Source organism: Macrobrachium nipponense, chromosome 8 (assembly GCF_015104395.2).
Source record: "Macrobrachium nipponense isolate FS-2020 chromosome 8, ASM1510439v2, whole genome shotgun sequence".
Taxonomy (NCBI): domain Eukaryota; kingdom Metazoa; phylum Arthropoda; class Malacostraca; order Decapoda; family Palaemonidae; genus Macrobrachium; species Macrobrachium nipponense.
In genome coordinates this window covers 105816826-105830648 of record NC_087203.1, presented here as the reverse complement: position 1 = coordinate 105830648, position 13823 = coordinate 105816826, and the positions used below count along the sequence as shown (strand labels likewise).

Below are 13823 nucleotides of genomic sequence, written 5' to 3'. Positions count from 1 at the left end.
TACCAGGTAACCTTGTTGTCAATGTGCACCACAAAGTCTGCAACCTGAAAATGTGGTGAAGGTATCTGGAGCTTCAGCAAAACATATCTGCTCTCCATCGACGATCACAGAACTAAATCCTGCTGGGAGTGGACAAGCAATCTCCCAGAGGCAACGCATGGGTGCGCAAACCGAAAAAAGTGCTTTTTTGTGTGCAGCTTTGTGCTAATTTGCACCAAGGTTACCTGTCCAAGGTAAATATACAAACCTAGTGTTCATTCTATTTGTTGTGGAACAACCAGACTTGGTATTAGGAAGCTTAGATCTTATGCATAATGAAGGATTCCAAATCTGTATTAGTTTCAAGTCGCTTCCAAATAAATCTGTAAAAGTCGAAAGTGATGAACCTCCTCCCTCTCCTTCGTGACTTAATAATGATTAAGTGTAGTACATAGGTATTTCGGATAGGGACTTGGAACTAAGGTGTTTAAAGTTTTTCAGTTCTCAATCAATGAGGCATATGTTCTTGAAAATCATAAACAACATACAGTTTACCGAACAACACAAAAAAAGACCCACATTATGCAGTCCATATAGACAGACCCAAATCTCTGTAGTCTTGAATGTATTTCATTTACATAATCTCTAATGAAACAAGCTCAATGATGCATCTGTTTTCACGTATAACTGCAAAATGGTCAGCAGTGAAGATATTAAAACCATGCTACCACAGAAGTGTTTCATATTCAATAACTAGAAGTGCCATAGAAACCCTTCAAAATTATTTTCCTTCAAATTCTTATGTTGGCTCCTCGCTTGTCACACATTATAAGAAATAATGCTGATAAGACAGTCAAAACTGCAGTCAATATGATCCGATTAAACTTGTTCCTGTCGCTGATATTTTGCTAAAACAGTAAATGGCAGTCATTGTGGAATAATGAATCTGGAAATAGCAAATTAAATATGTTAAATCATCTGTTAAATTATGTTGATCATTCCAAAAAGAATGTCACGTTGAAGTACTGCACTGTGACGGTATCCAGTCTTCAGATTAGACTTGCTTGCCTTACCCATTGGGTATGTCGGGAATAAGATGATAACCACAACCCAGTCCTGGATGTAGTGATGATGTTAGGACACTTCGTGGTTGCTTTTATTGGGTATTGCCAAGATTTCGTCTTTCATTCATCCCTAGCTTACCGTGATTGTAAGGGTTAGTGCCATGGAAAAATGTTGACAAATAGAATATGAAAATGCCATATATCGAAAGGTTCTGCCTACCTACAATGCGATAGGTACCTACATGTCTCATTATGTTCCTCCGACATCTTGGCCTTCTGTCATTATCGACAATGGCATTTTCGATTCCCACCACTCGTAGAGCAGTCATTGTGATAACCAGTTGAATCCAGAAATATTTATACTGTGTTTAGTGTCCTAAACAGACCATTTTAAAGTAATGGCAAGTGGTCGCCCTTTGTGGCGCACGAACTCCTTATCCTAAAATTGTGTGTACTACCGTGTCATGCATGTTTGATTAAATACAATGACCTCCCCAAGTCAATTTGTATTGATTTTACGTAAAAAAAAAATGTAACGATAGTCGAGACGATATGTAACGATAATTGAAGATTACTTTAGACACCCATCAAGTTGAATATTTCCGTTTTTCTATTCATTTTTATGACCATAGAAAACGTTTCAGATTCCGAACTATTATGCCTCGCTGAAAAAATTGTATTGTGGTTTTATTAATCGGAAGATGAACCTTATTAATATGGAACAATCCCACAGGGCCCCATTGACCTGAAATTCGAGCTTCCAGAGAACATGGTGCTCATTAGGAAGTAAGAGAGGATAAATGGAAATACTTAGGGCGCTCATATAAACTTATTACGCCTTTAAACTCCGTTTACTGTTTCCCTTTCAGCGCTGAATGACTTCACAGGTCCAAGCGCTTGGCTTAAATATATTTGATTCCAATTTGAGAAATTTACCCAATTAATTTGAGAATTTTGCCCACTTATGATTATAATATTACGTTCACGTCGAGGAGCTGGTAACGAACACGGCGATCTGCGGAGTTTTTCTGTAGAATTACCTTTTTTCTGTAATAACAGTTCTTGTTATGAAAGTTTGTGATAATTTGTTCGTAATTTTCATTAATATGTTTATTGCAAAAAGCATAATAAAATCAACTGAAAATTTGCTCTCAAAGAGATAGTTTTCGATGAGTTGTTTATAGCCCTCGGCCTTTTTCAAAGTTCATTGTTTATGTTATGACATGAATGTGTATGGAGCTCATGAGTTTCGATCGGATTTAGTTATTTTCGTCGGGAAAAGTGGCTACGTAGACAAAGATGAAACATAATTGGTTCTTGGGTCTCGAGTTTCACCAGTTAAGTGGGATTTTGGAATTCATGCGTTGCTTGAAAAAATAAAGCATTGTGTGCATGTACTGCGAAACTTGACACGATTTTCTGTTATTGTGTTTTAAACTTAAATGACGTCTCCATCGCATTTTTGCAAGCTCTGGTTCAGGTAAGGCTTTTATAACGATTTTTGAACGAGGAAGGAATCCTTTTTTTTTTTTTTTTCTTTTTTTTTTTTTTTTCACCCTCTCAAAAACTGTCTTCTCATGGTCCCCCATAATTGTAAGTTACAGCGGGGTGGGGTCCAGTTTATCCGAAACCAATTTGTTGCCGAAATAACTGTCAGAACCGTTCGGATCGCACACTAAAATGTAGATTATTTTTTTCAACTGCGGACTACGAATACGGTTTAAAGTAAAAATTATTGTGCACTTACCTTACGTGTTAGATCAAAGTAAATAACAAGAGGTGATTTGTACTGATTTAAAGTAACAGATTTATAAACAAATCATAGACCCTTAAGACATCTCAAATTCTCAAAGGAGAATAGGTGCGTATCATTTTTGTAAACAATTTATAACGATCAGCGGTGGTATTAATAGTTTAGTGAAGTTACACGCGTTGATATAAATGATTCGTTGGAGCCTTACGATGATTCCTCTCTGAAATTTAATGTTAATTTTTATTACAAACATATATAGTACATGGGACTGATGCGATACTATGTAGATATAAGAACACTTTATTTAATGTAGGACTTTTGTAGATGTCTTTTGTTTTTACTTTTGTCCCCAAGTCAATTTAAGTCTCACGGCTATAACCTAAAGCTTTACGGAAGTTTTTGAAAGGCCAGGGCTAAATTCTGTGCAACAATAACAAGGGAAATTGAAAGCCACTTATATTGGCGCAATATATTGATGGAAATGTTTTCTTTAGCCTTAGTGGACCTAAAAGTACATAATTTGGCTAAAACCATCGTAAAAGGTTTCGATTGGATTACATTAAGTGTCTGTAACCAAGGTACAATATATGCATCTTGGCTATATTGCCTTGTTTGCTCGTTTACGATACCACATCTTTAACTAACTTTTCATCTCAATATTCGTGGCGTGTAAAAGTATGGCAGTGATCTCATAAAAAATTATTAAAGGTGACAGTGCTCATTAAAATGTAAAATGTCCTTTGGAAATACCTTTTAAATGCTATAAACAAGCATAGTAATGAACGGTTCTGCAAGTTTCGTTCCAACCCACGCCATTAGCCAATGCGGAAAACCGACAGGTCCTACTGCTTCTGAGCTGTGCTACGTATGGCGGTCTTTGATTGGCCAAGAGAGATCCCTTGGTAATTCTTTGGCAGCACTTATTCAGAAGCCATTATTGTCTGCATCTGGTGATTTCTAATGAGAAGAAACGTTCGTGTTCCCAAGCGTATGATCTACAAGCTCTAATGTTTTTGGTGTGCTGTCCATTTTTACCAAGGTTGGTTAATATTCAGTGTTGTTTTGTGGTTTTTGAGTCTGTCGAGCCATTGAGAATTTATTCAAGGCTGAAATTTGTTGGGGCCGGTAAAGTGAAACATTTTTAAGTGAATACAGTAGGACGTTCCAAACGTGGCAAGAAATCACGGTGTCGTTAGTAGGCTATACCAATGAAGCCTTATGTAACTAACAGGTGACATTTTTTTTTTCTAGGGTAGAGTCTGAACTTGTATAGGGTCGAGGAATATCTCATGGGTATGGTCGCTGAAATCCTGTAACACTGGCAGTGAAATGTAGGTTTATTCGTTCGTTTTACATTTCACTCTGCATGATTTCGCATTCATTGGGCCCATACTAATCTGAATGGTATAAATGATACTTTTATGCTTCAATTCATTGAAATAAGTTTTATCCCAGACGTACCCACTAAGTAGTTAGTGCACGAGTTGACCATATAATAAACTTGGGACACGTGATAAAATTTGCTTGTGATATCGAACTGTTTTCACGAAATTATTTCTTTCCTAAATAGGTGTACATGATAATACAGTAAAGATAATCAGTATGAGGAATTAATTTCTTTGTATATACTTATATCCTGGTATTATCACTAACCGAAAATCTCCACAATCTTTTGCATAAAAAAATGTAGTTCTGATGATGAGGATAGTAGTACTACGAGAGGGTTTTATTTTCTGCCACAACTGCGCAAACGGATCGGCTCATCTTGGAAGAAGAAGATACCATTGGTCGAGTCTCTGACAGCTCCACTGTCTCTACGGCCTCGTCCCCCAGTATTTTTTTTTTTTTTTTTTAAGGCCAACAGTGCCGTACTCTTAGAGCTGGGTTTTGTTGGTATGGTTCACACACTTAGACGTTAGTAATATACCAGATAGGCAGCAGCGTTAATTTTTATCTGTTTGAAGAAATTAGTTTTACCAGCCAGTTATCAAAGTTGAATAAGACCAAAGTAAAAGCTCTTATCTTACAAGTATATATATAGTGTTTCTTTTACCGTTACATTTATGTGATTTGTAGTACGATACATTTGTATATATTTAGATTACCTCAAAGCTAATCAGATCTTAGGGATGCAAACATTTATATGGGGCAAGTGTAGAACGACGTGAACAGGTTCCGCAGATGAAAACAAATAAACCTATACTTAACTAGAATGCCAAGTCAGAAACAATGGACTAAGATACCCCTAAAGATTTATGAAATAGTCAGTTTATATTCTAAACCGTGAATCGCGTTACTGTTCTAATTTTCAAAAAATTGTGTTACTTATGCGAATAGTGATTAATGGTGGTAAGATTAGTTTAGTTAGCCATGAAAGTTCGTACAGTCGTTTTCTTTGATATATTACGATGCGGAATTGTACGACGTTTTCAATAACGTGCACCGTACTTCGACGTACTTTTTCCCTTTTCCTATTTACTAAATAATCTTGTTTCAGATATTGATATGACTTACATTTTCTTTTCCCTCAATTTCGACAAATGACTATTTATACAGTCGCAAGAATCTGAGAAAGGAAGCGAAGCTGACTCTGTTAAGTCTTCTTCTTCTGCTTCCCAGCAGGTTCCCATTTTTATATGGGGTCTCCGTTTCGGATGAGCCATTCCATCTATTTCTATCTATGATTCTGTAAAGTATTTATGATTATATTGTAGGATTAGAGGCGAGTGCCATTTCAATTGCTTTCAAATAGGCTCACTTAAACCATTTCTATTCCATTCAAAGTAGTTAGCTTAGGATGATATGGAGTAATTATGATTTTTCTTATATGAAACTACCAAAATCTAGGTGCATTGATTATTTTCTTATTTTTATTTATTTATTTACAGGGGGTGTCGTGCTTGGCGTTAGAATATATATAAGTTGAGTACGCATGTACTCGGTATATCTCATCTTATTGATTTTGTTTAACGTTTATTAGATAAGCACTAAAATCAGTCGCGTAAGTGGAAGGTGCTTTTAATGTAAATGGCCTTATTTCGAATGAATAAGGTTAAAGTCCTATCCATGTCCTTCAGCAGTTTCTTAACGATTGTAGTAAATAGAATTTTATAGTGCGTATTTACCAGAAAATAGTAATATAACCTGTTACGCCTTAAAGCTCTATCCCTTCCTCCGCAGATTTGAAATGTAAGGGAAGCATGATATTCTGAATGACGCGCATTCCGGTAATGTTGTAGGCTCCAAAGTTCATCCAGTTAACGTTGTATAGATATCCTCAATTATATTTCTTTTATTTATCTAGCGGTCTGCCGCTTGCTATTCTCATTGTATGATTTATTCGAAGCTGTATTTTTGTTCGTATTGACGAATTGGTATTCAGTCCTGATTTCAAACAGCACTGGCTTCCATTGAAGAACCTGACAGTCATGGGATGGATTATAGTGTGACTTCTAGTATGGTACATTGTTATATCTTTAAGTTTAAGTTTTTTCAGAAGTTAGACGGGATGAATTATGTTGCATGTCATTTCTGAATTATAAAAGGGTTTGAAGCGAAGATTAGCAAGGCTCTTTTCTTATATATATATATATATATATATATATATATATATATATATATATATATATATAAACACTTGGAGCTTGACAAGGACCTATGTCTATTGTTATTCTCAAATATGTTCCCAGACTTTATCTGCTGTTTGAAATAGACTTCAAGGCTAAACAAGGACAGATGTCATCTATCATTCATTCCCTCAACTGCTGGGGAAATGCAGCTGCAGGCTTCGTCCGCAGGGAAAGAATGACGCTGATCCTCGTCTTTTAAGGGCATTTGAAAGTGTTAAGTATATGAATTAACTATTTGGAATGTAAATTGTTAATATCTCCTAATTTCCAGATACAACTGTGAAACAGATCAACGTGGGATGAAGTGACAATTTGCAAGACGTCTGAGCAAGAGGACCCCAGAAACAACACTTTCATTGGTCGGTAATCCAGCGCAGTTTTCAAGAAACGTCTGGATCCCTCACCTTTTCAATTAAAAGAATCTCAATACGATTTTTCTTGTTGCTGCTGTGGGGTGGCACTGCTTGCAGCTCTGGTTATAGAATTTGATAAAAATGGTCTCATCAGTTGTTTATATATATTACTATTTTATGATCTTAAGTTACAAGATCAATTTTACAGAAATTTCTTTCTTAAAATGAATTCCTCTGAAATATTCAGTATTTCAGTTAGCTTCAGTTAGGTATCACACTAAGACATGGTTATACCCGATTAGATGTATTCATGAATGGATCCACAAGTCACGTTACCATAATTGGCAATATCTAACCTCTGTTGCTAACCAAATGACATAACCCACATTAGTACTTGACCTAGACGTGGATAAGGGTCCCTATAGCATCTCCTCCATGACTAGCTAGAATGGGACTTAATTCTCTTGGGAGAGGTTCACTCACCAGTTCTTGAACACCTTCCACGCTGCTTTGAGCAAGAGTGACCGCTTCTATTTCTAACATCGATGCAGTAGCCACGAGTCCGCACCCAAGTTTCTCATTAATATTTTCTGTGCTGTAGGCAACCATTAATCAATACACTACAAGTAACAAATAAGTTTGTGCATAACTATGCCGTATCTGTAATAGATTACAATATTACATTGCATACTCTATTGATCTATTAATACTTTTAGGGAGTGTGGCAATAGAAAGCAATTGAATTTCACGAAGACTTGACCACCATACAATACACACAACGATGCAGGAGAGTTATAAGGTAGTACTCAAGCTAGACAGGAAATAAGGGTTCCTGTTGTATACCTCAAACACTTAAGATCGTTATGGCAGGACAAGCAAGGAATTCCCATGTTGACAAACTTCCCCATTCTTGATAAAAGTATGGGCATATAAAAACCTGCTCACGTTAAAAGTTTCTTAATTAGAGCAATGATTTGAAAATTTATTTGGCTTGCCATAATTTCATTGAAAAATTAGCAATTTTAGACCCGTGATAGCAAACCTCAGTTTTACAACAAGTGGTCACCATAAGACGTAAAAAAAGGCGGTCACCTTATTAGGTTTATCTTAAACCAGAAATCTATTATTATTTTTTTTTTTCGTGCTCAAGCAGCGAAAATTACGGTACAGTATATGACAAGTCTCAAAAATATACACTGGACAAGGGATTAAACTTTAAGGGAAAGGTTCAAATGGCTAAGGCTGAAGCTTGACTGCTTTCCTACCTGGCCAGACACTAAATATCTTGAATGTTTGACAGACTATAGCTGACTAAGCTGCTGCTCCATGAATATGTCAGGTATGGAGTTGATAACTTGGGAGGGGGACAAGACAGGTTCCTTACCCGTTTTTTGTCCCCACCACCTCTGCCATCCAGTGCAAAAGAGATTTATATATATTAATTTTACCATCCAGGCAACGCACTTAGAAGTCACAACTCATCCCCTTTGAAATTAGTATCTCAATATCTTCTGCGCTAAAGACAGCTACTAATCAATGTTGTAGAAGTAATCAAATCTTAGCATCACGTTTGCTTTTAAGTGTAATGAATGGCAATATGTATTGCAAAGGTTGCTGCTCTGATTTGGTAGCACTAATTGCTTAGAGTCAACGGGTAATATAGAATTGACAAGGTAACCTTATTATCTATCCGATGAAAAGAGAGGTTAATATTAAGGGATCGGTTAAGCTTAAAAGCTAAATCACTTTCCTTGTTGACCAAACAGCCAAAAGTATTCTATCCGCAAAGAAAATACGTAACGGGAAATAAACCCAAGCCATGTCTTTATTTCAGTTCCTCTTTCAGTCAACTTTGAAACGTCATACAAATCGTCATGTCCTTCTGCATAATTCTAGTACTTTAACCCAAACCTACTAGTCTAAAACTTCCGCAATGAAATTTTTATAACATTTCCAGTTTCTCTGTAACGTCAATCTGCATATTCCCATTATGGTTCCAAACTGAAATGTTTGCGCTTGAGGTATTTCATAAGGGATCTGCTTGATCGTTATTGATTTGTTGTGGATTTAACATTGTCGTTGTTTTCCGAATTGTGCGTGTCACGATATTGTGAATGTTTAGGGTTTGTGGTTAATAAACAAATCATTACGGAAAAGGGTAAAGTCGAACAAAAAGTCAATGTCGAATTTGTTGTCATATCAATTATTCATATTTATATTTAACAGTAAATCTTCTGCTAGCTCTCTCTCTCACAAGCACGCACGCACACACACACACACACTATATATATAATATATATATATATATATATGATATATATATATATATATATATATAGAGAGAGAGAGAGAGAGAGAGAGAGAGAGAGAGAGAGAGGTATGCATGCGTGCTTGCATGCGTGTATGTGCGTATGTGTATGAGAGACAGACAGACAGACAGGGGAAGGGAGAGAGAGAGAGATGAGACTGTAGTTGTTTTGATAAATTTACTTCAGACGTCTTTACGAGAATCTCCTCCATGCAAAATAACTAGACGTATGGAACTCATAGCATATAAAAGTAAACGACTCAACCCCTCTCGAAAAAAAAACCTTCTATTTTTCCAGGGGTTGGGGGTTATAGGGTGGGGGGGAGTGTTGTCAACAAAGTGTTGCGCAGCGCGGCCTTCAGCTTTTTTCCCTCCGTGACAAGCGCTAAGGTTTGAAACGACCCGGACCAATCACGTGCCGCGATCGTTCCCGCGCCCAGCCGATGTTGACCAATGGCGTGTTGCTCTGCCATCCTCGTCGAGATAAATACAACATAAATACGACTAGTATTGGGTAAATGTTGGTGATTATTAAGGGCCACGGGCCGTGTTTGTACCTGTGAGTGCGAAGGAGGACGCCGAATAATGTGCGAGGAAGGAGACGGACCGAAAAGATCGTGACGTGTGAATGTGCGAATGGTGACAGATCCTATTAGTTACTTTAGCAGTGAATTGAATATGGCCTCCCACTATCTTGGGCCACTCTCCGCCACCCCCATCTCTCGTGTGTAGTTTGCGCTTTTTTCTCAGTTTTGATTCCGCCGCTGAAAATCGCCATGGCTGAAGATACGGTGGAGTAAAGAGCGGCGCTCGGGAAATTGACTGCTATCGTCAGTAAGTACTAGGCCTAATGGTGTGCGTATACGCAAACCAAATCCAGCGTTCGGAGCCGAAATTCCCCCGAATGTGAGCTTTTGGGACCCTTGGCATCTCCCTGAGGTGTCGCCCCATGACCCCTCCGATGTCTTAACCATTGCTTTACAGTTTCGGGACGTTGTAAAGTGTGACCGATTGAGTCGGGCAGAGGTAGTAGCCCTAGCTAGGTATTTCGTCCTGTGGGTCAAGACCTCGAACGAACGTTCAGCCTTTAGGTACTAAATGTTTTGCTCGTGGTGCCACCATTAGTAAGACTACCGTAATTGTCAATAGATTTCTTTATAAAGGTTGTTTTTAGGTATCTTTGTTGAGGTCTTCTGTTTCTGTGCAACACGAAGGGAGGCTGGTGCCAATAGGGACACTGGGTGCTATACCTCGTAGGCGTAGGTCAGGTCTCTTAGGCAGTATACAAGTACTAGGCTTAGATGAGGTCATTTGGTGAGGCAAATTACAGGAATTACACGACCTAGTCTCTTGACCCTGAGGGTAAATGTTTATCCACTGGAGAATAGGCCTGTCCGCACTGCGAAATTGGGTAAAACTTTAGACCATGACCTCGCCTCGGTTGTTTTGGCAACTAGTAGGCTACCATCCTGCACGCAATAGTGGGGCCATGTATACTAGCCTAGTAAGAGTGCCATGGGGATCAATGTATAAACACAAATATAACATGGTAAATAGGCTAGCCTAAGCATAAACAAAAGACAAACAAAAACATTACCTAGTAGTAATTACCTAAAGGTAGTAAATATTCCGGTCGACGAATGGGGGAGCCAGGCCTCATTCCTAGTAGTCCAGAATTCCAGCCCATAGGCTAAGCAAGTAAGAATGGGAGATATAGGGTAAAATATCAAATGGCCGGCCTCTGCCGTAGAGTGACCACCTTCCCGAAAAAGTACTTTAACACATCCTGTAACCCAGGATAGACTAATCAAGAGCCAGTGTCTGTCGAAGCAACACCTCGAGACCTCTACTTTCCTTTTGAAGTAAGTTTTTTCTCCCAAGTCACAAATTAAGACAATAATTTCTGATTTTCGGGAAGGTGGTTGCGCTATGGTAGAGGCTGGCCATTTGGTATTTTACCCTCGTTTAACCCTTTGAGTGCAATAAATTTTACTTTATAAAGTTCATTTGAACTTTCTTTAGCCCATCACACCCCAAAAATACTTACAAGATTTAAATACCACTGAGGCAAACCAGGGTTTTGTTTGGGAAAAAAGAAAAACTAATGATGTAGCCTATATACAGGGTCCACAACCAAACCTTTCTCTTCTGAACCACCTAACCTGATGTAGGGAACCATAGTATAGTAGGCTGTCATAAGCTTGAGTGAAATCAGTATTGTACATTATAAGAATGGTATAAGAATGGCCATTGGGTTGTTTACTTACCTAGGTTATTTATCCAATTGCTGCTGTCTCCAGATGGTGTGTTGGGTCTCTGGCCTCAGCCAAATCTACCCAGAGCATCAGATATGGTTTCCCCTGTGGTCCTCCAGTACTACTAAAGGTAAAACTTTACAGTAGTTGCCCCACCTGATTCCCACCAGTTGTTGACTGGGAGGGGCTACTACCTTTTGGGGGTTTCCAGGGATGCAAACACTCCCCATGGTAGGGGCATGTCGCCCCGAGTTAGGTTTGGTAGGTAAGGTCTATTTATATGTGAGGAACCTGTCCTATGACTTGCGGAAATCAGGCCGCGCAACTACCATAAAATTGTACCCTTTTAAACAGAAGGTTAGGAAGCTGTATGTGTTAACCCCACAATTTAAAAAATAAAAAAATTAAAAGTTGCTCGTGAAAACCTATCAGTAAAATCATATTTCGTATTTGCCCAAAGTGGTTTTTCATTTGCCATCACAAAATGATACATTACAATGGCTTCAGTTAGTAAATTAACATTAATAAATGTAATCTTCACTGGGTTATTATGTTTTTCAAATTGAATGTCACTTTGTATCATATACCCAACCTTACCATCTATGGATCATGTCAAGATTAGTGAACCCACTATTTCAAGACCGTATTATACCACTTTACATATAATATATGTATATATTATATATATGTATATACACATCAAAGTTGTATAATATTTTATTGAAAAATAGTTTCACTAATCTTGACATGATCCTCAGATATCTACCTCACCCCTGCTGCCTTTGAACTAAGTACCTCAAGGTGTGACTGTAGTGCCTCAGTTGGGCCCTCATTTGTAATTCCTATGCTTGCCAGTCTCAAATTCCACACATAATCAGAAATTTATTTGTGTTGTCGAAGGGTGTGCTTTAGGTGACTATGATATGTAGATCAGTTTGGAAAATTGTTTTTCTTAATTTTTTCTCATTATTTTAGCATTTTCATCAATTCCAAAGTTTTTGTAAAGTACCATGTTGCGATTATTGTCAACAATTTTGTATAAATTTCACGGTTTGTTTGCTTTACATGTTCTTTTCAGACTAGGCAGTGATGCATTCTACTTCCATTAGCACTCAATAGATAAATTAACTGATACCAAAGCACAATACATACATCATTATCCTCCCAAGCTGCTTAAGCATTCAACTTCCTTTTCTCTTGTAATTACTACATGCTGTTCTTTTGCATTAATGATCATTTACTGTCGAGCATGACTGTGCAAAATTGAATGTTACTGTCTTTACGCAATAACTGCTAATGTTAACACCAAAACTTCCAGTGTGAGGGTTGGATTTTATTGTAGTAACAGTAATTATCTAGCCCAATTATAACATTTTCATAAAAATGTCTTTTGTGCCCAAAGATGCCATAAGAGTTCCAAATAAAAATAGTACTATATCTTGATTAATAATTATGAAGTCAAATTTAGTTTAGAGTTTAGTGTGCTTTGAGATATTTTGGAAGTTTTGATGTTTGAATAAAAATTCCACAATCTCTCTAAATGATTGTATTAGTCCTTACATTCCTCATTTGTCTTGTGTCTTCATGGTCAGTACATATGTGTTCCTGGATCATGACACTGAAGCATCCCCACCAGCTTCTTGTGCCATATACAAGATGATGTTGAATTTTGTATTAATAACTGAGTGTACCCTTGAAGTCATAAACTACCTTGTTTCATTATGATTTCCAACATGCATTTGTGTGTTATCCACTAGGGCATATGGAGCTCGTGCTTTACAACAGTTGCCGCTTTGATTATGAAGCTCCATTTGCCCGTGATGTTCAATTCAAAGGTAACAATTGTATTTGTTAGTTTTCAGGGATTGTGTATGGCTAAGTACATAATCTATTTGAGTGACACCTGCTTAGCCTTAAAAAATACTCTTGGCTCATACTGTCCATATTTTGCCCGTTAATTATATGAAATATGTGGTTGCAGCTTGTTTTTATAAGAATGAAGCATGTATGAGACCATTCCAAAAAGAAAATGTAAGTTTTCCCAAGTCTCCATTCTTGCTAAAAATGATCAAGCAGTTGGATTGTGCTCTTCAAAGTGGATACTTTGTATATACTTGATATTGCCTTACCATGTGGAGAGCTACATTTCCATACATTACCAAAGGGGCTTTGAATTGCAGGGCTTGCTGCCAGCTTGCTTCTTGGCACTTGTAGAGTTTAACACATGGTTGGAGATCTTCAAGAACAAGGCCTTACCAGAAGCATGCTAGTTCTCCTGTGATTTTCATGTTCTCCAGGTTATACACACTTAACAGAGCAAATTAGGCTAGCTATTCCTCAGTAGCCTTAAAACTTTTTTCTCCTCAACCCACTTGAAATTTATAAAGTCTAAGTCATCTTTCAAGGAAAACATGACTATTAATAGGGTTGAATCTCTATGACATACTATGTCCACACAATGCTGTAACATTTTTGCTTTTGT

General features: G+C 37.5%; 1 protein-coding gene across 1 annotated transcript in view; it reads left to right on the top strand.

Moving 5' to 3' along the window:
• Positions 1 to 9455: 9455 nt before the first annotated feature.
• The window catches only part of LOC135222937 (histone-lysine N-methyltransferase NSD2-like), a 159509-nt gene continuing 155141 nt past the window's right edge, over positions 9456 to 13823 (top strand). The window contains 1 exon segment of the mRNA XM_064261387.1: positions 9456 to 9600. The gene's annotated coding sequence lies outside the window, so the exon portion shown is untranslated.